This window comes from Mustela nigripes, chromosome 15 (assembly GCF_022355385.1).
Source record: "Mustela nigripes isolate SB6536 chromosome 15, MUSNIG.SB6536, whole genome shotgun sequence".
NCBI classification, from domain to species: Eukaryota; Metazoa; Chordata; class Mammalia; order Carnivora; family Mustelidae; genus Mustela; species Mustela nigripes.
The window spans coordinates 64,290,742-64,315,666 of record NC_081571.1 but is presented as its reverse complement, the minus strand read 5'-3'; positions in this window follow the sequence as shown (position 1 = coordinate 64,315,666).

The window sequence follows — 24,925 nt, the reverse complement described above, 5'->3', positions numbered from 1 at the left end:
GTTAATTTGTTGTTAAGGGATGAAAACATTTTCTCTACCCTTCTAAGTTCCTTTAGCTGGCCTATTAGTTAAACTGACATTAAGCAGATTAACAGGAGAAAACCAGATTTAGTTTTGTATGTATGGGAGCCCAACAAAGACATGAGAAACTCAAAGACAGCCAAGCAATTGAAGTTTACGTGCTATCCTAAACTAAGGACACTGGGGGTGGGGTGGGTAGGGTCTGAGGCTTCAAAGGAAAAGAAGAAAATTCACAGGAAGATGGGAAAAGCAAATATTTGGTAACCAAAGCCATGCCATACAGAGACAATGGGACACATACTGGAATTTGAACAAACAAGTCTTGCCAAGCCTCCCCCAGTTTACCACACCTAGCCCATACACTTTGCAGTCATCTGTGGCTGTAGTTCTCTCCCTGATCCCGCCTTCCACCTAAATTCTTAGAAGCAGTTAAGGGGGAGGTAAAAAGTTATTCTTAAATCCTGTGGGCCTTGTCTATCAACTCAAAATAATAAATGTGTGAAAGTGGCACATTTTGGGAAGACTCATTCTGAACACCTTCAATACATTGATTAAACATTCTGAAGGGAAAGTCAGTGTTTATTCAAATGAAAATAGGTCTGAATTTAAACTTCCCCTTCTAATATTGACTTTGGAGAGATATTTGTCAGATACCATGTGCAAGAACATGTGCAAGAATATACTTTTAGGTTTTCCTTACTGTGTGACATGATAATATCTACAAAATTAAATGTCTCTTACTGGAAAAATCTTTGAATAAAGACAGTATGTAAATGCTATAGCATTCTATTCAACAGTGAATGATATCAATAGATATGATGGTATCTCCTTATCATTAATTTGAAAAGACAGGGACACTGTATTTGATTTATTAAAAAAAAATACACATTTATTAATTCTTTTAACAGAAATTAGAGTTTTAAGACTTGACAAATAAAATTGTAAAATACTCAGTTAAATTTGAATTTTAGATAAATAATAAATAGACAATATTACATTTCTGAATGCTCTTTGCTTCAGTTACACTATTATAAGTTTGAGATTACGGGTTGATAACGTTTTGAGGTTTTATTTTTTCAAGAGGAAACATACTTCATCTATATTTTATTAATGAATGTGAAATTTTGTCATAACAGCTTTCATTAACACAAATTCTGGACATGTTTATTAATGACTATATCACTTCCATTATTAATGAGAGTAGCATTGCACTTAGTAGTCAAGGGCTCAATGCCTGATAATATTAAAGATAACAAACAGTAATTAAATCTTGAGGGCTTTCTGGGGCTCTATATTTGTTTTTATTACAGAAATTTTCTTAAGTTACCATAAGAACATTTTCCCTCCTCAACTAGATGTAAGTCCTTAAAGACAAAGTACTTGGTCCTTAATTTGTTTTTATATTTAATGAATAATAAAGTATTACTTTTAGCAAATTTTTCTGTAAATTTTGGTGGCTATTCTTTTTTTTTTTTTTTTTTAAGATCTTATCCATTTATTTGTCAGGGTAGAGGTAGAGAGAGAGAGAGAGAGCACATGAGCAGGAGGGAGAAGCAAAGGGAGAAGCAGGTTCCCCCCTAAGCAAGGGATCCTACCAGGATTTTGATTCCAGGACCCTGGGATCACGACCTGAGCCAAAGACAGGGTGGCTATTCTGACAAATATTTTAAATTTTCACATGGTCTTAAACTAAAGATTAGATTGCTCACAATTTCTAATTGATGTTGGCAAGGAAATATTTTGAAATGTGAAGTCTTGAAACGCTTCTATGCTGAGGATTTTTTTCTTCGAATTCAAAAATACCAATTTCATTAAAAATACATTATTTTTTGTGTATTAGATAATGTGGTAATCAAATTATTTAATCTTCATGCCGGTGAGATTCTTTCTCTTTCATGGACATTAACTAATCTCTAACTCCAGCCAGATAGTAACAAGGAATTTAAAGATGTGTGCCTGGCTGCTTAGTCAGTAGAACATGTGACTTTTAATCTCAGGGTCATGAGTTCAAGCCCCATTTTGTTATGGAGGCTACTTAAAAAAAATAAATAAATAAAAATAGAATGTGGGTGAAAAACCACCATCCTTCACCACTGCTGAAATCAATTCAAAAGGCCAAGCTCCTGAGTAGTATGTCAGAAAAATATATAATATACCTTTATCTTCTCCATCTCTTGGTTCTTTTTGAACTGTCCCAGGTTTTTATTTAGACTAAATCTCCTTTGTGGGATACATTGCAATGTAACAGTGTAAATTGATTTGATACACATGGTCAATATGCCTTCATCAATAAGCTTAAGGAATATGAAGTTAGAAAGATGGGAAACTACAACTTTTGTCAACATGTCATCTTAGATTCTGTTCAATGAAAATATGTAGTAGGTGAGCCCCATCTATAAATTATATAAAGTATTTCACCTTAGAATGGCAGATGAGTGTTTAAACACTGTCAAGTTATGTCAGACTATGGCTGTTTGTTTAACAACGGAAACAATTATTTTTAATGTAAACATGGTACATCTTGTAGAAGTTCAATGTTTTCTCACTGTGCCAGCAATCCTAATCCAGGTAAAACCTGGATAGCTTTGAAAGACACTATTTTTATGTCAAATTCATACATATGTATAATTTTTAAGAAATGTTCTTAAATTCACCTACTAATAGTCCACACTATACTTATAGGAAATAATACAAATAAGAAAAAAACACTTGTTAACAGCAGATGGTAAGGATGTATAGCCATTCAAGTTTTTACCCTGACCTCTGACTTCCCTTCCATTATAATTCCACTTGTATCTGGTGCGATGGAAAGATGGAAGAACTTTTGGGGCTCTGGCTGAAAAACAGTTGAGTTGGACCTGTTCAAATTTCTTAGTGAGTTGGAAAAATGTCTTTGCATGTCAGTAAAACAAATGAGGAGAATGTAAACTATCCAAACTTGAAAGTCCAGGAAATGTACCTTCTTTTACTAACTTTAAATTTATATATTTAAAAAAAAATAGGAGACATTTCAGATAAATTTAATAAGAATAAAAATAAATCTGATATGTGTTAAAATAGTAGAAAATTTTCTGATATTGAATACTAAATTCTAACATTTCAAACTGTTTCAAAGTAATTTTTATTGAAGTATGATTAACATACAATGCTATATTAGTTTGAGTTGTGCATTTTTCAGATTTTAATAAAGGCTTAAACTTATTTAAAAATATGTAACTTTTGAACTGAAATAATGAATAATAACTTTGGTTATTAGATAATTTAGAAAAACTAGTGATTCATGAAGTACATTAAAAATTGAGGTTCATGTTGATTTGGCAAGAAATATTGACATTGAAAAAGATATTAAAATTAAAATATACCAAAAAAAGGATATTAAAAAACAAAATGATTAGTGATAAACACCTTAGATGTGCTTTTTAAAATTTTTTACTCCTTAAGAAAACAAGAAATAACCAAAACTATTATAACTCAAATATGAAAAACTTATGTCTTCCAAAATTTGATATCAACAATAACCCTATGTATTTGTAATGTATCCCTAATAGAATATGTGAAACCAAAATATGTTTATACAAATCATCAATAGTAAAAAATAAATTTTGAATTACCATGCTAGAAGAAAGTATCTCTCTTTCACTTATGGATATATTTATATCCTGTGTCCAATATTCAAAATATTGTACTGTAAAGAATAATCATTTAAATAAAATTGATAAGGACAAAATAAGGTAATCAATTGTGATTAAAGAAGGTCACTTCAGCAAGCTTGTTTCTTCTCAGTTTTAGACAAGATTTTAAAATCTATGAATTTAAGGAAAGCAGTGGCATAAAATGCACATGATTCTTTGAAAACAAACCTATTTGTAAATTCTTTTTGCAATAATTTCATTTCAAATTTCATTTACCGTGTAACTCTTATGTTTCAGAGGCTGTGTTATACAACATATTGAGACTTCATAGATTTAATGGACTCAGTGTTTGGGGTTCTCAATTTATTTTCAATAATATATATATGCAAATAATTATAGTAAATTATGATATTTTGATATATGCATCAATGTGTTTCTACCTTAAAACAAGAAAATATTCAATCAGACTTCCTAGAGAAATGGTAAAAGATTTGAATCTTCGTGACATAAGTAGGAAATCACTATATGGGTGACTTTGGGAAAGAAGTCTGCCCCTACCACCATAGGGTTACAGTTTCACAGAGAAGATCATGGCATAATTAGGGAATTTTGCAAAATTCAGTCGGGGGTCTTCACTCATTCTTATTGCCACATCACCAAAAGACTTCTGTGAAACTATATACCACCTTGGTCTTCTAGAACTTTTAACACATATTTTAAATATATACACTTTAAAATCAAGTTACATCACTCATTTAAGTATATCAAGTCAAATCTAAATATCTTAAAAGTTTGACATCACAATCTTCCACTTAAGGAAACATGTAAGTCCACTCTTGTTTCACCGTTAGGCATTATTACATCATCCTTTTTAATCCTGACCAAACCAGTCCATCCTATTTCCTCCACAGATGGGTGTCCTCAAGTAATATACATCTGTGCTTTAAAGTCCTTTATCAATGACCACGTTAAAATGCTATTCAATAAACTTTATATGTAAAGTAAATTTTAATTCAATTTTCTGTGATCTTAGAGTCATTTTAAGAAGTTCTTTGGACTTGAGTTATCATTATAATTACTGGTAGCACATAGTAAAGTAAAACCTAAAGTTAAAAGGTTTCTTGAATATTCATTATAATAACTTAACATTTTCTTAAAATAAATCTCTCAGTGAGATTGATAGGGCTTTTTTGGTCACATCACAGAAGCGAATGCTACTTAGTACTAGAACAAGACAGTCATCCAGCACAATTTTATTTCTATATTTCTTCCCTTTTCTTAGGTATATGTGGAGAAAATATGTTTACATAAGTAGATGGTAATGGAAGTAGATTCATTTTGCTGAGAACTGTTCCTCCGTTCTTTGAATTTAATAGTATGCCAAAAATTATGTAGCTACCTATTTCTGAAATTATTTTAAATAATCTATCATCTGACAACTCCATTAGGTTTTCCCTCCACTGTGTTGAAAGTAAATAATAGGAAGCCAGAACAAGGGGATTTATTACTTAGTCATTAGTGTCACTCACTTTTGCAATACCAACCTTAATGTTTCTAATTATATCTGAGGGTGCTTCAGTATTCACCCTCTGGGGCCATGCACCAGAGTAAAGGTGACTGTAGAGTTTATCATCCAAACTGAGAATAAACGTGGGCAAATTTAACAAGCAAGCAAGAAAATAGGTACAGTCAGGACTGACACAAACCAGAGCAAAACTGTCACTTTACTGAGAAAAAAATACCAAAAACAGATGAGAGGCATGTCATTCTCTGAAAAGTTAGACAAGGGAGTTTGTAGGGAGACGAGTGAAAAAATTACAGACTTATTTTCTTAGGCACACACATTTTTAAATTTTACACTTAGAAAATTGCATACATGAAGGGTCTAAAATGCCCAGTCATATATGGCACTTTTTGAGGACAATCTCTATTGATTAAAGAACGTGAGGAGTAGAACAATGTGTGTCCACGACGTTAATGCATTTGGACCTTTTTGTTTCCGTAACGTGAAATTATGCTCTCAGGCAACTGAGATCATTGAGTCTAGTTCCATGTATGTTATGCCAGGGTACCATGCATTGTGCAAGAGTCTGCTAGGGTATGTGGGTCAAAGACCAGCACATTAATGGGGCGATGTTACTACCCCAGTCCACCTTTAACTCAAAGAAGAAATTTTGCACAAACAGCTTATATGGTCTAAATTAAGGTGGTAGAACCTCCCAGTTTATCACTCCCAACACAAACTAGTACCGTTCATATTCAAATGACAAAGTTGCAGAGTGGGTCTGGGGTGGGGGCGGGGGAACTGCAGAGAAAGGAGCCTATCAGGAGAGGAAAACCCTGTTGCAAATTTTTCTTTCCTTTTTTCTTTCTCTCTCTCCCTACCTCTCCTCCCTCCCTTCCTTCCTCTCTTCCTTCTTTCACTCTTTCCTCCTTGCCTTCGTTTATCTTTTCTTTTCCTTTCCTTCCTTTTCTTTTTCCTTCTTTCTTTCTCTTAAAAGCTTTTTCTCTCTCTCTCTCTCTTTTTCCCTGTTTGTTTTACTTTAAAAAATCTGTCTCATCACTTGATACTTCAAACAGGTCATGAACAGATTCCTTGTTACTTCCATGACGAACTGCAGAAATCTAAGTCCTGAAGTTATTTCGATCCAGACGTATTATCCACCATTTCAATCTACGGGTAAGCTTCTTACAAGGGCAGTCAGTCAACTTGGTTTCCCCATACTAGAAGAGGGGTCCTGTTCAGTTTGCTGGGAGGCAAGCAAAAGTAAAACCAACCAACCAACAAACAAACAAACCAACAAAAAACAGATTCTTGAACAATTAAACCATACTGCTAAAATACCAGTCCTGTTCGGTCCTTCCTTTCTTTTCCTCTTCTCAAGGACTTCTCTCAGGTGGATCACAATTTTTTCTCTTTCCTGGAATAGTCTTTAGTATCTCCCCTGTGGAAGAAGACATAAATTCTCCTAGACCTCATATTTTTGGCCTAGAGAGAGCCACAGGTTGGGAGGCTCCCATTTCCATTTCGACAGTGTCTCCATTTCCCTGGTTACACATTCCTTTCCCACCTGCTCCTTCGGGAAGACAGCACTGACAGGCAAAGCCAGTCTGCAGTCTCCTTACATACTTGCCCTGGGCATGGTCTTATATAGTTTGGCCACGCTACCAGCAAAAATTTTTATTGTGTGCTGGTATGTTCTCTTGTTTATCTGATGTTTACTTGCCTGATGGGTTACATATTTGCTTTTTGATTATTTATATTCTGTGGGTTTTTTGTTGTTTTTTGTTTGTTTGTTTGTTTGTTTGTTTTGTTTTAATAATAAGAGCTTCCTAAACTCAGAATTCTTTCTTTCTTATTCACTGGTGCAGAGTGATAGGTATTCTTTATAAAATTATTTTATAGAATCTAAAGATCTATAACTGCTACAATGCCACAAACTTAATCAGTAATTAGAAATAAGCTCATTTGGGTAATTGTTGTAGGCTTTCTTCACTTTCTCAATTTTAAGTTCCTTACCTGTTTCATTGATCTTACATCTTTACTTATTATTTCTTTGTTTCTCTGGATCTATTTTGTTTTACTTTTCTAGTTTTGTTCTATTTTCAAATATATGCATTTAAGTCTGTAGAGTTTGCGCTGTGCCCTGTTATAGCTACAATCAACACCTCTACTATGTCATATTTTTATTGTTATTTGGTTCGAACTATTTCCTGCTTCCTAACAATGTTTCTGTAAAAATGGGAGCTACTACATGGGTAATGTCCAAACACATGACATTTTATAGTTGTTTTTAAACAACTGATTTATAATTGAATTTTTCCCTTGTCAAAGAACATACTAGGAGGCTGATATCCATAATCTAATTGGAAAGAAGTGCTTCATTGGTACATTAGGTACCACCTTTGTATAAACTCAAGTTAGCAGCTATTTATTATTATTCGTTTATTTATTTATTTTTTCTTACTATGCTTGCCTCTAGCATCACCCCCTCACTGCTTCCAAATTGCTGCTTTTACTTTTCTTTGTGCTAGGAAATCAAATAAGCAAGCTTTTTTTTTTTTTTTTTTTTAATGGTGTCTAACATAAGAGTGTGTAAGACCTGAGGGACTTTTCTATGAAGAAAGTGCTTGGCTTTTAGTTCACAATTTATGTCACATTTATGTGTTTTGAGGCCACTGAGAGACATGTGTTCGTTGATTTTCAGGTTCATGACTCTGTGATCAGATTAGTTGAGTTTATCAAATTTATAATGAGTGCCCACTAAATGGCAGGCACTGGACCTGAGCTGAATTTACACATGTGAATAAGACAGTATTCACCCTCTAAACTCTTGAGTTCAGTAGGGTAGAAAGTCACACACATATACAGAAAATGTCAACGTGCTAGGACAAATGCTGTGAAAAAGGCTCCTGTAAGGAACTGGGCATTTAATGCATTCTGGAGTGTGTGTGGGGATTGAGCTGGGGCAGAGGAGATAAGAAAAAGAAATGTGCTGGAGATGACATTTGAAAGGCATTCCAAACAGAAGAGAAACATCATTGAAAGTGCAGATGAAAGCGAACAAACAGTACAGGGAACCAGGGAACCAGGGAACTACAAGCCCCACATTATTGGAATATAAATTGTGTACCTGGAAAATAACAACAGAAGTGATCACTGCTTTGCTTGATCTCTCATAAAATGTTCTAGAGCTACAGGCAAGGGATAAGAAAGCTATCAGTAGATATTACTATAGGATTTAAATCATATTTTAAACAAAACAAACACACAGGGCTAAACTTCAGTTTTTTTGTTTTGTTTTGTTTTGTTTTTTCAGTCTACCATGAACGTTCAAACATGTCTACCACTAAGTATGGATTCACGAAGTTGGTGAAACTGTCCAGCCATCCTTATCACAACTGTCATCTTCATGGTCCTTAACAAGTTTAGAAAATCTTATGTCCCTCCACCAAATCATTTTAATTGAAAGAAATACAATTCCAAAACCAAAAGTAATGAGATCAATTTAAATTTTACCAGAGTCTTTCCCAAAAGCCAAGGTAAAGCTTATGTATAGCGCACAGAATAAAGTCTTGAAAACTGCTTTCTTCAACTCTTTAAATATAGATGAAAACCAGGGTGCCTGGGTGGCTCAGTGGGTTAAGCCGCTGCCTTCAGCTCAGGTCATGGTCTCAGGGTCCTGGGATCGAGCCCCTCGTCAGGCTCTCTGCTCAGCAGGGAGGCTGCTTCCTCTTCTCTCTGTCTGCCTCTCTGTCTACTTGTGATCTCTGTCTGTCAAATAAATAAATAAAATCTTTAAAAAAAATAAATATAGATGAAAACCTTTATCAACAACCGACATTTTTCTCTTCACTCTAATAGACCCAAGTTCCTCATTAAGTCTGCACTCAAGAGCTCATCACTTTTGTAACTGTGCCTCTCTTCCTGACCTTAATTTATGATGTTTCTTTCTCCCTCTCTTTGTTCTCCTTACTTACTATGTTTTTATGGGCCACATATTCTGGAACTAGACTGTATGGGTTTGCAGCCTGCACAGGAACTTAGCATACGATGAATGTAGTCAAGTTTCTCAAACTCCCTGTGCCTCAGTTTGCTCATCTGTAAAATGTGACTCTAATAATACCTTCTCACAGGGTCAGTGTAGAATTAAAACAATTAATCCTTGTAAAATGCATAGAACAGAGCCCTGTACTCAAGAAGTGCTTTGTAAGTACCCTCTATTACTATAAGGCCTACCTAACATAGTTTCTGTGTTACGCATACTTGGGATTTTCAAAGAGTTAAAGACAAAACTATGTCCCTTTTACTGATCTACTATAAAATAAGGTGGCTTCAGAAATAACTTTTTTTTTTTTTTAAGATTTTTATTTATTTGACAGACAGAGATCACAAGTAGGCAGAGGCAGCAGAGAGAAGGGGAAGCAGGCTCCCTGCTGAGCAGAGAGCCAGATGTGGGGCTCCATCCCAGGACCCTGGGATCATGACCTGAGCCGAAGACAGAGGCTTTAACCCACTGAGCCACCCAGGTGCCCCCAGAAATAACTTTTAAAAATTACCTAGGTTTCTAAATATAGTGAGAATGAGTGATCTAAGATACATTATTACAAAACCACATTTTTTTTCCTCAATTATTTCCTAAGATAGTATCCAAGGACGTGAACAAATATATTCATCTGTTATGTCATAATGAGTGAGGAATGTCTGGTGACTCACATATGCTTTCTCCTAACCCAGAATCTCTCCTCCCATGAGAAGAAGCCAATATGAAGGGTCAACTCAGATATCCCACTATAAGAACCTCCAGAACCAACTAAATCCTTGTACCCACTTTTCCCAACAAGATTTCTGCTCAGAATCTTCCATGTGGCATTCTTCCTAGCTGCAGAGAGGCAGTAAAACTCATTTTGCTTTTTTCATAAACAGATCTCTTTACTTCAGAAGGGTGTTTTCTATACTGGCCACAATTAATCAATTATAGTCTGTATTTCTATAATTAAGTCTATACCTTTTGCATGGGGACATTTCAGGATTTCCTTGAAGATATTTATAAAAAGGGGGTGTGTGAGTGGCTCAGTGGGTTAAGCCTCTGCTTTCGGCTCAGGTCACGGTCTCAGGGTCCTGGGATCCAGACTCGCATCGGCTCTCTGCTCAGCAAGGAGCCTGCTTCCCTTCCTCTCTCTCTCTCTCTGCCTGCCTCTCTGCCTATTTGTGATCTCTGTTAAATAAATAAATAAAATATTTAAAAAAAAAAGATGTTTATAAAAGGAATTTCAAGAAAAGATAAGGTGTTGCTCGCATGGATGAAATGTGATCAAGAAAATCTTAGTTAAGGCAGGACCCTAACAATGAGGAGAGATAGGCAGTGTACTTTAACAAGAAGCAAATGCAGTATTTTCAATAACACACACAGATTTGTAGATCCTTTCTAAAATATACCCTGAAACAAAAACTTCAAAAAAAAATCGTGGGTATACTTTTGAAGAATGAGGTTCTGTAATTCAAGCTTCTAATCAATACTTTTAGATAGGGAGGAATAAAAAATTCTCTCTGTGGCTATAATATGTGGTGCCACGTTTTCCCCAGAGAGAATGTTTACCCCATGCCTACAAAAACTTTGAAAGCAAAAACATATATTAGAAGTATTTGTAAACATCCTGATGTTTTATTATGAAGAATTTTGTGCTGACTCAACTAAAATCAGTAAATTGGTTACTTGAGACTTCAGGATTATAAAGTGTTTTTTTTTTTTTGTTTTGTTTCCTGTGGGAAAATACTGAAGGAAGTGTGTTTTACTATTTGGGGTGAATAGAAGAAAAATACTGAATGACTTGAATTTAACTTTCTCTTCCAACTGGCCTTAAATCACTATTTTTAAATTAAAATTATAAACACACATCAAATAAATGTTCTTTAAAAACCATGTTGTGACATTTATACTGACTTAAATGTAATCTCTTGAGAAATACATATCTATTCCATGAGAACTTGGTGAGTCAACTGTTACTATTAATTGCCATTTTTTCCCCAACATAAATTTTACACAAACAACAAAAATTATTTAAATGGCTAGCTTTTATTTTAAAACATTTACCATTGATTAGAAATATCTTTCTATGAGGTCTAAAAATTCAGCTTGGTTTCTCCATCTGAATTTCACAAATTAAAAGATATCTCTGTAATTTTCAAGATTACATTTATTACACAAAGTAGATTTCATGGGATTAAACTTCCATTATAAAACATGCTGTTTAGGGGCGCCTGGGTGGCTCAGTGGGTTAAGCCACTGCCTTCGGCTCAGGTCATGATCTCAGGGTCCTGGGATCGAGTCCCGCATCAGGCTCTCTGCTCAGCAGGAAGCCTGCTTCCTCCTCCTCTCTCTCTCTGCCTGTCTCTCTGCCTACTTGTGATCTCTCTCTGTCAAATAAATAAATAAAATCTTTAAAAAAAATTAAAAATTTAAAAAAAAAACAAAAAAAAAACATGCTGTTTAGAGTTGCTTTTCTCCTTTTTTTTTTTTAATGGTAAAGAGATCTTATGATTACTGGTTTTATGTAAATAGCCCCTTCTTAAAAAAACAAAACAAAATTTTTGTGCTTTTCCTGAAGAATTATGTATCCATGTTATAGACAAAATGTAAAGAAATGATAAAGTGCTAAAAGTTACACTGTAATCTATAGGCTACAAAGTGCTCTGCAATTTCCAGTAACTGATGTCACAAAATATTTATTAGGACTATGTAAACTGATGGAAAAAAAAGATAAATATGTGAAAACTAATATGCAGTCATTTCATATATATTACCAGTGGCCCAGGAAAATTTTTAAATTAAATTTTAATAATTATGTTAATCTGTGTGACAAAGCTTAAAAAATCATATACTATTTGTCCCAATTCATTTATAAAAATAAATTTAAAAATACAATTTTAATTAAAATGTGGATATTAACTTAAGCAAGGAAGTTAATCACTATATAACAGTAGTACTTTAACACTAAAGGATAAGAAATAACCTAAAAAATAAAATAATAGAAAATGGTAATATTACATTTATTCTTTTAATATTTTACATGTATTGTAGTAATATTTAAAATATATTTAAAGGCATAGAAAAATTTCTTAGTGCATAAGGCCATGAGAATCAGAAATATAAGACAAACTAGTACTGACTATCTTACAATTTGTGTGTGAGTAGGGTTAGAACAGAAATTTTAAACAAAATCTGAAAAGCAACACACATTTATAGTGTTTAAATTTTGGTAAGCTATTTGGAGTGATTTGTTTTCTGTTTCTATGTAATTTCCTTATGAGTCAGTCATTTATATTTGACATAAACCATTGCCTATTCATGCTTTAGAATAAATGAATATTTTTATTAACGAATGATTTTTATAGAATATTACCTACTTATACTTTTATTAATGTGTTCATTTCCTACTGATAAACTACAGACCTTGAACAAGCTAAGAGGAAAAATGAAATGAAACTGACTGTAACAAAAACTGACTGTAACTATGTCTTCTGAAAATACTACAAAATTCAAATTATTCTAACATCTTATTATGGCTCCCCTCCATGTGTAGAAACTTGCAAGGAAAAGAAATGATGAAACCCAATCACTGATTCTGTGCTGCCAGAGAAGAATGTTCTTTTTCTAGCAGTGCTCATTAACATTCAAGTATTGGGAAAATTAACAATCAAAGGCCTTTGAAGGTCAGATTGAAAGGGAAAAAAAAAAGGAATTGGGGAAAGAACACAGAAAGAGATGGTGCCATTTGCACTGAATGAAGAAATATGTAGACTTAATACACACTTCGTAGTCCTCTTATAACCAAAAGAGAGACCAACCATAAAATAAAACTTAAGCTTGACTGGCATATCAGAGTATGGAAAGATTCTAGTTTCTCTATAGCTGAGCTGCTGGAGGACTCTGTCTCTAAATGTCTTTTTATGGAAGATTACTCGTTTCCTGTTTGTTTTAGTCAACGGGACTGATACTATAACCTGTGGTCAAAACCATTATGACTGATACATTATTTTTAGGTAAGCTCAGATTACAACTGGACTTTACAGGGATATAGAGGTATCAAGATAATGTAGATGCACCTCCAAGGAGACTAGAACCAGAAATAAAATCCATTAAAAAAATTCACTACAGTCTCAGTCTCCCTCCCTCTCCCTATCTCCTACCCTTCCCATGCCTCTCTTTCTCTTTTTCCAGATGTTTGTCAACATATTACTTCTGATTTGAATGCACAGCAAAGCCTGATAGAGAGCCTGGTTTTAAACTTCAAATTTCCAAGAAATTACTGACATTTTCTGAATCACATTTACCTCTTGCAAAGGGAAATTTTTCTTAATATTTAATGTGGAGGAAAGAAAATGACTACTGATAATGTTGAAATCAGTTTCTCTAATCTACATATCCAACTGACAAATTCTTTTCAACCTTTTTTTTAAAAGATTTATTGATTTTAGAGATAAAGAGTGTAAGGGGGGGAGAGGCGCTGAGGTAGAGAGAGAGAGAATCCCAAGCAGACACCATGCGGGGTGCAGAGCCCAGTGGGGCTCAATCTCATGACCCTGTGTTCAAAACCTGAGCCTAAACTAGACCCTGTGACCATGACTTGAGCTTAACTGACTATGCCACCCATACATCCCAAATTCTTTTCAACTTCTGACAGAGGCAAATTATACTTATGCATTTATTGAAAACTTTTATATTTATTAGGTGCTTCTCTGTTGAAATTCAATTGGCAGTACTTTTGGGTGAAAATAACATCTAACAATCTTCTCCTGAATAAAGACAGGGTTGAGCTTATGAAAATATTGCTTACTCAATTTAGAAAACATATCTAGGAATGTACAACTTGAAGCTTTAGTTGGTACACATAAGGACTGAAGTAGGTGGTGCTTATTCTAGTTCTACTTTACTTTAATGACCTAGCCTCAGAATTTACTTCAATTATATGTGTCACTGAAGGCAGTTGTGATAGCCTATGTGGTCCAAGGAAGGAGACACTTGGGAGGAATGTCAAAGTTACATCATTAGAAGACGTGTAGGATAGGAGATACTATTGTGGTCATCTGTCAAAAAGGCAATACACAATAGGGCTTACATTTAACAATCTTTAAGGGTACACAGTTGAGTATTCTAAAAATCAAAGGGCTCTATTAATATATGTAGGATGAGCACAACAGCCTGCCTACCTAAAATCTTGACAACATACAATTAGATTTCACAGATGTGTAACTCTGAGTCAACACAAGGTGGTCTGCTGTGTATCAACATGATCTGAGGAGCGGTCAATAATTTTCCAGTAACAAGCATATAATTTGAAATGGTTTGACATACTGTCTTTTTGTTTCAATTAAGAGGACATTTCACAAAACCATATATCATAAATATGCACCTAACAGGGCAATAACATTTTTGAGATCATACTGGTCTTGAACTACCCTATTTTTCCACCCTTTCTTCAATAGTCCCTCAAAAGCATCTAAGCATGAAACTGTGATAATGATCCCTTTACATAAAAGCTTTACATAATTGACATGAAATTTGCCATTTGTTCTACCACCTCAGGGGAGAAAAAAAAACTTTTCTTAATATTTGCACTTTATCTCCTATTTAATTTTATAATAAACTTCTTTCCTTGGAACCAGATGAAAGTTTCTATTGTCTTGCACACTCGTGTCTCTGTGGAAATACACTATCGACTGACTTATAGGAACTTAGCAGTTTTTAACAGTTAGAAGGCCAACACTCAATATTTATCCTGAAGTTGCCATGGCTACTAATGCAGACAAAATTTGCTGAACAAGTTCAAGTTAGAGATAGCCCGAAAAGCACAGGGGGTCTCATTAATGGTTTCAACGATTAACCACAGTGAAAATTAGTGAGTGAATGTGCTGTCTTGATTTCCTATTATGTTGATCTTGCTCATGATAAAGTGAGGCTATTTAGGGAAAAAATGTACATAAATATAGTTTTGATAAGTGTCATTCTTTTGTTGATGAGATGACAAAGAGAAAATTACTCTAATGTTACTCCATTATCACCTAAAATCATTGATGTAAACAACATCTGATAATGTTCTTTACCTAAAATCAGAGGCCATTAAGCTTCTGCTGTTTGTTAAATATTTGTATTATACTTTTAACTACATTAAAATATTAGTAGAAACACATGTATAAAAGAGATAATGTATATAAGTACATGTGTGCATGTATGGAATATTGGCTTATTCACGATGAAAGGAGATTTCTGTTCAGGATTGACCTATTTTGGCTTTGTTTTTGCCATTAAAAATTATACTTGCTCATATTTTAAATGCAAAATTATGAATGAGTCTGAACATTTTTTTAAAAAATTCTTATTTATTTATTTGATAGACAGAAATCACAAGCAGACAGAGAGGCAGGCAGAGAGAGAGGGGGAAGCAGGCTCCCCGCTGAGCAGAGAGCCCAACGCGGGGCTCGATCCCAAGACCCTGAGATCATGACCCGAGCCGAAGGCAGAGGCCTAAACCACTGAGCCACCCAGGCGCCCCAAGTCTGAACATTTTTTAAATTGACTGATCTTTGCAAATATATTCTATAAGTAACTCATTTCCAATTTTATTCAGAGGTATTTTGCTACATATGTCACTGATAACTTTAGAATTATTTTACTCAGTGAGGGTACACTCAGCTATTAGAACAGAATATCCAAATACTTGCATCTGAAAAACATAAAGAAAACAATCCAGAAGAGGCTACAGGATTTAAGATCTAGATTCTGGACATTCATTTGATTTATTGAAGAATTCATAGCTTCAAGCCTTCCTGTTTTTCTACTTTTTATCACTCAGTATATAATTGAGGTCCCTGTTCATGATTTAGAATATTGTGGCCATCTCTTTGAATATCACACCCTTGATTTTTAGCAGTATCAAAAACTGGTTTTTATTTTTATTCACCTAATTCTTTTTTTTTTTTTTTATTGGGGAACAAAATTTTCTTGGAAGTTTATTTTTCCAATATAAATTACATGACCAATTCTCGATCTGACAAAAGGAAATATTATTCCACAGTATTAATATTAATTAATAAATATTAATTGTAGTTTATTTACTGGCATTCAAATAACAAAAATAAAGCAATATAAACATGGCATAGGCAACCAAAATTGTGTATTACAGATCTGGCCAATTAATGGTAGGATAAGTAGGGCAATATAACCTTATTAAAAAGCCAACCTCTAAATCACCTTCAAATCCTTTGCCTTTCTTAATACACTACTTAATTATTAAGTTTAATTGGTGAGGAGTGAGGGAACATTCCCCTTTCTCCAAAGTCTGCTCACTCTTGGGATACTGTCTCCTCTCTTCAGCCATGATGCTTTGATGTTATTTAACCATTGTTATCTATTCATAAAAATTGAAGCATGATTGTTCATCCTTACATTTAAATTATACTCCCTACTTCAGGTTTGGTAGGATTAACTAGGTAAATGGCTGCTCAAAAATGCAAGTAATATATGATATCCTGGGAGAAAAGTGAAATTCCAATTGGCTCCTGTTCCTTGGATTAAATAAAATAGTTTTGAAAGCTATTTCACTTACTCTCAAAGCACTTATAATTCTAATCTACCAGGGCTTATGCAGAGATACCAGATGTTCTATTAATGTCATCCTAAAAAGTGTGACTTCTCCAAAGATAGAGTGTGATAGCAACATCGTGAGCTGTCCGCATTTTCTGAAAAAAGAAAACAAAACTATTTTAATTATTCTTCAGTTATTATGCTTCTTGGAGTTTATCAAAAGATACAGACATTTTTATGATTTACTATCTAAAATTTTAGATATGTCATTGTTTACAATGGGAGAGTTTTAAATATAAACTTGCCACATAACTCATTATCAATATCTGGTAGATACCAGTGAAATTTTGGTAGATACCAGTGTAATTTCAGGTTTTCTTTCCTTTATCTATTGGCTGAATAAATTTGGGCATTTTTTTCACTTTTCTTACATCCTATTTTCTTTTGTGGACAGGGTATAATTTACATGCAAAATTACTAATGACTGAACTAGTCACCATAAACACAAAAATTAATCAACCACCATCCTTGTTGTCCTCCTTCTCCCACCTAGATTCTAGTCTTGGTGGTTCTAGTGATGGAGGACATAAGTCTTGATCAGCAGAAAGCAAAAGGAGTACATAAATAGTGTTCCAAGAACATTTTTTTGGAGTTGGAAAGGAACCAGCAGCCTTGAATTAGAGCCAGAGAGGATTGTCTGAAGAGAAAATATTTAGGTAGAGTCATGGAGTTTGAGTAGTTTTACGTTAGTACGAAAAAGAAAAGCTATTAAGATAGTAATAAGATAGAAGTCTCTGAATAAAATTCTAGGTTTGAAAGTGTAAGTAGGCTACCCAACTGTCCCAAATGACCCAGGACTTAAGTTTTCCTGGGATGTGATTTTAGGGCTAAATCTAGGAGAGTCACAGTCAAACGTGGATGACTCTTTATACAAAACCTGAGTTATCAATTTAAGAAAAACAAAACAAAACAAAAACAAAAAAGGTTTATCATGGTATGGTAGGGTAGCCTCTAAATCTGAGCCCCCAATCATTCCCATCTCCTGTTATTCACACCTTGCGTAATTATGACTCTCGAGTGTGGGCTGGACCTAGTAATTTGTTTCTAACAAATAGAAGACAGTGAAGCTATGAGATGTTACTTCTGAGATTAGGTTTCAAAAACGTCTGGTTTCTTTCCTACTTGTCTTCTTTTTCTCTCACTCAGATGGAAGTCGGCCACTGTACTGTGAGATGCTCTACTGGGTGATCAACAAATAAGGACATAAGAAAGGCAGACCTCCAGCCAATAGCCAGCAAGGAATTGAAGACTTCCAACAATCTTGTAAGTTTGGGGTGGATCTTCCCTCAGTCTATGCTTCAGTTGAGACCTTAGTCTTGGACAATACCTTGATAGCAACCTTGTGAGAAATGCTAAGCCAGAGTTACCCAAGTAAGCCATATTTAGATTTCTGATTCATAGAAAATGTGAGATAATAAATACTATTTTTTAAAATTTCTAATTGTTGAGATTATTTGTTACACAGTAATATAGCTGACACATATACTATGTTTGAAGAAAAGTGGGATCAATTGAAGCATGGGCACAAGATATGTGTGATGGAAGACTTCTAGGCAAGACTTTAAAATGATTTAATATCCATATGTAAAGGTTCCTGCCTCTCTACCTTTCATTCAAAGATGGGTGTGTCCAGAGCTACTATTCTCTTCATTTCTTCTGATATCTTATTTCTAGTTTTCTTACACTCTGCAATAAATCCTCTAAAAATAAATGTTTTATTTCTAAAAATTAAAAATATATATTATATGAATCCTATCCATGATTCTAAAGTAAATGACCTTTATTGTTCCTCTCACCTTACCCTGTTTCTTATCTTTGGAGAATATAAAAATTTATAAAGATAAGTCCATTGTGTACCTTCTTTTAAATTGCTTATCTCTGCATGACTACTTCTGTTTGGTTTTCACAACGTATGTGAATGTATGTATGCTAGCCCTTGAGACTGTCACAGAGTAGGCATTTAGTAAAGTTCTGCTAACAGTACTGAATTAGTATCTGTATATTCATTCTGAGCAATTAATCCTGAGTTTCTCTAGAAAAGCTAAGTAAAAGAGTTCAAGCATTATCAGTATAGTCCATGAATCCTCTCATTTCCTAAAAGAGAATAAAAAGATAAAATATATAGAAGGCAGAAAGTATTGATGAAAAAAATGAAAATAAATTTAAGAAAATGAAGAATATACTCTCTGAACTTCTCTACAGTTGTGGAGACTATTTTGTCCTAATCACAGTATAATTGTCATATAAAAAAATAAGTTAAGAGAGGAGATCAGCTATTAAGTTAAGGAAAAAAATACAGACCAAGGTTTAACTGTGGTGGACTAAAATGTATGTATCTGAGGAATGGTAATTTTATATTACACCTGCAAAAAAGGAGTTCTACTTTAATTCCTGTAAGAGAGGCAATTTCCAAAATTGATTTTGAATACATCCAAACTCTAAAATTGCCCTGTCTACTTCCCTTTCCCATTTTCCCATCTATTCATCAAAACACAAGGGTTTATTGTTTATTTTATTTGGTATCATTTTCTGAACTGGGTTGCTTAAGATACTAAAATGAATATCCACAAACTATATCCTCAAAGATATAACTGATACATCGAAAAAGTAATTGTTAGTATAATGGATTCATCCAAATGCCCATAGATGGGCATGCATATCTACTACTTCCTCCACCAGTGATTTCTTTGGATGCCTGCCCCCAAAAATTATTATAACTTTTCCAGCTTTGGCTCATATATATAACATATTTATATGGTCAGTTGGATCTGGAATATGGCATTGCCAAGTTGTAGAGGGTTGTCATTCTCATCTCTAGGTTAAATAGAAAGAAAAGGCATTGAAGGGAGCAGAAGAATTGGCAATTTAGTTTACTACAGGAAATCTGGTCATGTGAACACCTCTATACTATATCCAGCATGGAATTCCAATGGATAATTGATATTTTTTTCCTAAATATACGTTTTGTATCTCAAGGACTGGGGTAAAAGAAAATTTAGATCAAAGTTACTTCAAAGTGCATTGATCTAAATGGTATCCAACGAAATTGTGGGTCCTGTAGCCTGTACAAAGTTAGCATAATTTTAAGAAAAGAAAATATCAGTTTTAACAAAGAAAATTGGTATGAAAATGCAATTTGATTCGATTATTATAAGGGAAAAATTCTAATAAACTGCATATTTTAAAAATGGGAAACACTATGAAATCTATAAAATGTGTGTGGGGAAAGTATTTTATGAGTTAACTTGCCCTCACACTACTCCCTATCATATCTTTTTTTTTGATACCTAATATTCATTCTTTCTGCATTTTTTTTATGGAGGCAATTTAATGGTAATTTAGGCTTTTCTCTAACAAATGTGGTGAAGTTTGTTTTTTGAGGATTTTTTGTTTGATATTTTGTTTTGGGGGGGAGTTGCTTGTTCTTTAATTGATGGTTAGAAAAATATATTGTAGCTTCTCAAATAATTTTAAAGTTCCACATAAATTTATACGTTTCAAGTTAGTATAAACCACTGCAAGTTTTTGGTTTTAGTTTAGTTTTTCTTGAGTTTTTTTATTTGTTTTTATTTTTTTGTTTTGCTTTGTTTTCCTCATAGATGAACATTAAATTGAAGACATTTCAAATATATTGCAGTAGGAACAAATCTTAAATGGTCTTTCAATGACAGTGTTCATTGACCATATGCTAAGAGCCTTGCCCAGGGCCTTGGAAGTACCTGTGGGTAAAGAAGCTAGTGCTTAAACTTCAATGGCTGCAAATAACAGGCCTCTTTGTACTTTTTGATTAATATATTACCCTATGAGGTAATTCTTCACATTCAAGCTAGAAAAAGTAATCTTGTCATCTTTTCTTTCTTTCTTTTTTCTCTCTTTTTTTTAGTAATCTTATTTTCTATTAATGTAAAATATCTGATCCTTATGACTCTAAGTTATAAAAATACTTTCCCACTTTTAAAAGACATATGTTAATAAATTATATTACAAAACATATGGAATTTGACTTATAGAAATTCCCTCAGCACCTGAAGTTTATGCTATATAATGCCTTTCATTATGTCATAAAATACATTTTCCATTATACTAAATGCAATGATATATATTTACATATGTGTATATATATATATAAAGATATATATTGAGCTCTTATGCAAATGAATGTAAATATTTTAAAAGATATAAAATATAAAACCTTTAATATAAGGGCGCCTGGCTCAGTGGGTTAAGCCACTGCCTTCAGCTCAGGTCATGATCTCGGGGTCCTGGGGTCGAGTCCCACATTGGGCTCTCTGCTCAGCAGAGAGCCTGCTTCCTCCTCTCTCTCTCTGCCTGCCTCTCTGCCTACTTGTGATCTCTCTCTGTCAAATAAATAAATAAAATCTTAAAAATATATATATATATAAAATTTAGTCCATTTCATGTAGCAAGGTATGTCTAATAATAGACTATACTGCCCAAGACAGTTTGTTATGAAATACATTTTACCGATTAAAGTATTATTTCTTTTTAAGGATACATTTGTATTCTCTACATAGCTAGCTTTAAATCAGTGCCATTTAAAGTATTTCCCAATTCTACTCTATTCTAAATTAAAAGCATTGAATCAGGTTTGCAAAATTGATCTTCAGTAACTACCCATTTTCAGTTCTAAAGCTTATTAAAAACCTTGGAACTGTGGATATCCCAACAGAAAATCTATGCATTCCAGATGATCCTATTTGCCCTTCTTCCTCTTTTATAAACATTCTAGGCAAATTCCTTCATGGTCACATTAATTTTAGTTGATACTTTTTGAGCAAGAGTAGAGTCAAGATGATTGATAAATTTTCTGTTGCCCTTTGGATCACTTACATATAAGGTATAAAGATACAAACAGCACACAGATGCCAAAGCATAGTTTTTTATATTATGCAAAGTTTCTTTTTTTTCTTAAAACATACATTTAAAGCAAATTTCACACACACACACAAAATATTTACTTTTGAATTGAATTCCACCACTTAACCAGTGGTATCTTTACGGGTATAAAAAGTCTAAAGAAAACATAGGAAAGGTTCCCTGGTTTCTCCTTTGCCTTCTACCCTTGCCTCCTTTCCTATTTTTTCCTCCTGGTGAACCCTGACTAACTAATGCAGGGCTCTCAGAAACAGGGAATACTGTTTTGATGCTTATTCAGATCACAGCCATCACTGAGAGTGAGAGGCACAACACAGGCCTCACGTTCACTTCCAAGTTTCAGTCAGAGACAAAAACTGCTGCCCGAAAACTACAAGGGCATATACCCAACATTCCTCTATCCCATAAAAACCCCAAGACTGTTTTAATCACCAAGTCATACAGTCTCCTGTGCACCCCGATAGACCTCAGCTTGAGAAGGCTTTTAATTGCAATCACGTTTTAAAGCTCTAAATAAAACCTTATCTATAATTTTATTTATTGGTCAGTCTTTTTCAGGCCCAGACAATTTTAAAAACCAAACTTGTAGTACCTTTGTACATCCTTGTACATCCTTTCCCTGGAGTCTGTAGACATCTACAAATGGAGTTTGACTGTACTTGTACAGTTGGCAAGAGTCTCTGTGAGACTCTATGAGAACATAAATGTACTCTCTGCAAAAAATCTTGTGCAAGAACAGAAGGACTCAAAACTTGCACAGATGCATAGGCACTTCTTGGTTCTAAGGCTATTTGAGTTTCACCTGGTGTCTAAAATAGGGTAAGGCATTAGGGTAAGGCAAATAGGGTAAGGTAGGAAGCTCTCAATGTGGAGTCCATTTAGTATCTCTTTATTATCTCATTAAAATAAATTATATCTAGCCTCAATTTTAAAGTATTCAGTGTCAAAAAAATTTTTGCCGCTGCTAAATGCTCAATAAAATATTGTTAAATTTTCCAGCCTCATGTGAACTCTTTCTGGGGCAGGGGTTGGGGATTGGTTTAAGCAAGTTTGTCGACTTTGGGTGAAGTCAACTTTGGGTGAAGAGCAAGGGTAATAGGTTTCAAAAGCAGAAAATATGATTTGTAGAAAATAGTTTTATTGAGTCAAACAAGTGACAGATTAAAACACCAACCACCAGTGCTAAAAAATGTAAAAGCATTACCTGAAAATTGAAAGGAAAATATTGTCAGGGAAATTAAAAAACAAAACAAAACAAAACACATGGAAAAGAGAAATCTTCCACAAAATTGAGGGAGTTAAAACCACAAACCAAAGTGATTTGGGCATTACATATAACCAAATAACCTCTTAATATATTGGTTATTCAAATTATGCCACTTAAAAAAAATTACTCAAGCGCCTGGCCGGCTCAGTTAGAAGAACAAGAGACTCTTGATCTCCAGGTCATGAGTTTGAGTCCCATGTTGGGGACTCATAAATAAAACTTAAAACAAAAAAAAGACAAAAATTACTTTTGGCTTATTATCATCCACATGTTAATGTCCTATATAATTGTTAATGGTAAAGGCAAAATATGTTTCTATTAGATCAAAGATCTATTAAAGAGTAGGTGTGTCAACTATTTGTATAATCCCCTCAGTATGACTGCTTACTTTACAATGACTGTTTTCCTTCTTGGGTTATAATATATTCACTTCTTAATGATTAAAATACTAATTCTGTTACAGTGATTTAATGTAAAAATATTGTCAAATATTAAAATTAAATATATTTTAGTATTATATTATTTCTAGGGATTACAGTGAACTTATAAGTAAATATCTTCTAGAAAGGAAAAAAAAGAAATAATAAGAAAACATTTCTTTTAAGAAAAGATGGACTTAAAATAGTTTTTATAGAGCCACAAATTTTCTTCCTAATAAATATTTTGAAAGATATATCATGCATGCTGGGGCACCTGTGTGGCTCAGTCGGTTAAGCAGTTTGCCTTCAGCTCAGGTCATGATCCCAGGATTCAGGGATCCAGTCCTGCATCTGCTCCCTGCTCAGCAGGGAGCCTGCTTCTCCCTCTCCCACTCCCTCTGCTTGTATTCCCTGTCTCGATGTCTCTCTCTCTCTCCCTGTCAAAGAAATAAATAAAATCTTAAAAAAAAAAAAAAAAGAAATATATATCATGCATGCAAATAATACATAAAATAAAATGGGAAGAAAATAAAATGACCAGCAATGTGCTAAAATTTGAATTCTTCTAATAATTCTGAGGTCTTTCTGTTTTTCCCTTAATAGAAGTCTTTCCAGCTATAGATCTAACCATGGCATTTCTCAGTCAGCTAGTTTTGGCCATGAGGCTAAACCCTGCCCAATGGGTCACAAAGGGAACTGCATGGTGGGATATCTGGTAAAGTCCTTGAAGGGAAGAGGTATGCCCTTCTTCATCACATCTTCCTTCCTGCTGACTGAAATGCTGGCATGGTGGCTAGACTATAAGACACATGTAAAGTAAGGAAGTTAGGGCCACAAGGAACGTAGAAGAGGCAAGGTCCCAAATAAAGGTCTGATCAGCCAAACCAGTCGTGGACTGATTACTCTGGACTTCATGTATGTGAAGGAGAAATATACTTTTATTATTTTAACATATCTATTAATTTTGTATTCTGTCACTTTTAGTCTTACTTAATACATACAAATTAAAACATCTTCTCCTAGACCACCACTGTATGTCTTTTAGTTAATTGTATTTTGTTTTATACTGCTATGAACATTTTGATAAAGAAAAGTTAACATTCAATTGTAATTCATTTTCTTTAGACTTTCTTAATCCATGTTAATATATATAATTTTGTATGTTTTCTGATATCGCTGGTTTTTTGAGGCTTTAGCCAAATTGCATATACATATATAGCTATATATTAAAGAATAACCTTATATATTACATATAGCTATAAATATACTTATATATAGATATAATCATTTAAGTATAATACATGATATAATATATAATATAATAAATAGCTAGAATTATAAACTAAATATATGACAAAGTATTTATTTATTTATTTATTTATTTATTTTAAAGATTTTATTTATTTATTTGACAGAGAGAGAGATTACAAGTAGGCAGAGAGAGAGAGGAGGAAGCAGGCTCCCTGCTGAGCAGAGAGCCCGATGCGGAACTCGATCCCAGGACCCTGAGATCATGACCTGAGCCGAAGGCAGCGGCTTAACCCT